Here is a 1,637-nt window from a genome sequence, read left to right on the forward strand (position 1 = left end):
GGGGGGGGGGGGGGAGAGCGCGTGGCTGAAGAAGGCTGATGTAGCTATTCAGGTAAGTCAGCCTGGACCCACTGAAAAATGAAAAGCTATTAGCAAGAGTGAGCGATAGATGTATTGCTCTGCTTTTATGTTCTTAATGGGTGTGTCTACATGTGCCCAGGACTGTGCATTTGGTGCTACTCTGCAGTCCTGGTGGCAGGCAGTTATTTTGAGATGCTACATCACCGTAATGAGGAGTTACGACAATGTAGCCCATTGCTAGCTATGGTGACATAGCGTCGGCATCACGGTTTATGACGTAGCGCCTCATGTAGACGAGCCCAATAAGACCAAAAAAGTCCTGTAGCTTCAGAGGCAGCAGGAGGTAATAGAAAGGCAGCCTCTGCTTTCCAGCAGCTGAGGTCCAGATTTAGGGGCTGCTTTGCCCTGGTAGGGCACCCCATTCATCCCAAAGCAGGCACTGCTATGGCATTTGGCTGAGGGGCATTGCACAAAGAAGTCAGGCTGCGAGTGCGCCGTGCTGGTGCTCGAGGAGGTTACTGGCTAGGCAGTCTCAGCGCTGGGATCGCCGTTCTCACAGCCCTCCAAACCCTCCCATAACAGCCGGCCTGCCTCCAACAAGGTGGTCCCAGGGACTTGTAACATCTTCACCCTCTCCCCTCCCTCACATTGGAGACTACCCTCCTCTGCGCTCTTCCCACTGGGAGGCAGGCAGCAGCCAAGGGATGGCACCCATTAGCAGGGGCTCCAGGCCACTCCTTTTGTGCTTCCCTCCTGGGAGCTGGGAGTCTCAAATCTCCCCGTATTGCCTGGGGGGCCCTCAGATCTGCCCTGCACCTCCTGCCCTCTCCCCACAACCACTCCCTCCAACTTTCTCTAACCAATATAACAGGTTATGGCCGTGATATTTTTACTACACAGGTCCTACCATCCCATCCCCAGTGCCTATGCATTCATATTGGCAGTAGCCTTACTAAAGTGGGCATCTGGGGTAATATCCCTGAGCACCAACTTGGGTGGAAAAAGGAGTGGAAACAGCATTTTTTGGTAATTTGAGAGCATTATGAGACTGCCTTAGTGCACTGAGCTCTATGCCCTGACCCTCCCCAGGAGAACCACACAAGCCTTCCTTTCTTCATGGTTTCTGCAGCTGTTGCCAAGGTCCTGCAATTTAATTTGTGCTGAGCATCCACAGATAATTTGAACTGACTGTAATTTGTACTGAGTATGGGTAGTCAGTAGAAGTGCACCCATACATTGGTCTGATATCGGATCAGTACCAATATAAAGAAAATTGGCTCTATCAGAAATTGGCCTGAAACGGCCGGTAATTTGGCCGATACATACCCACGAGTGTGTGAAGCACGCAGCAAGGAGCACAGCCCAGCAGTGTGCAGCGGGTAAGTCTGCTGTGGTGGAAGCAGAGTGGGGAGGGAATGGGTGTAGGGGAGCAAATCGACACCCCCTGCGGTGAGGGAGGCAGAAGGCTAGGGCAGGAGCTGCCCAACCGAGGCAGGGTGCGAAACACAGCTGCAGCTCATTGGCGGGGGGGTAGCAGCTCCCGCAGCAGCGCACACCCCGGGAGGGTACAGGGGGGAGTGTGTGCCCCCCAGAACTGAGGGGCGGGGGGGGGGGGC

The sequence above is a fragment of the Gavialis gangeticus genome, unplaced genomic scaffold (assembly GCF_001723915.1).
Source record: "Gavialis gangeticus isolate Ggan-Ray unplaced genomic scaffold, GavGan_comp1, whole genome shotgun sequence".
Taxonomy (NCBI): domain Eukaryota; kingdom Metazoa; phylum Chordata; order Crocodylia; family Gavialidae; genus Gavialis; species Gavialis gangeticus.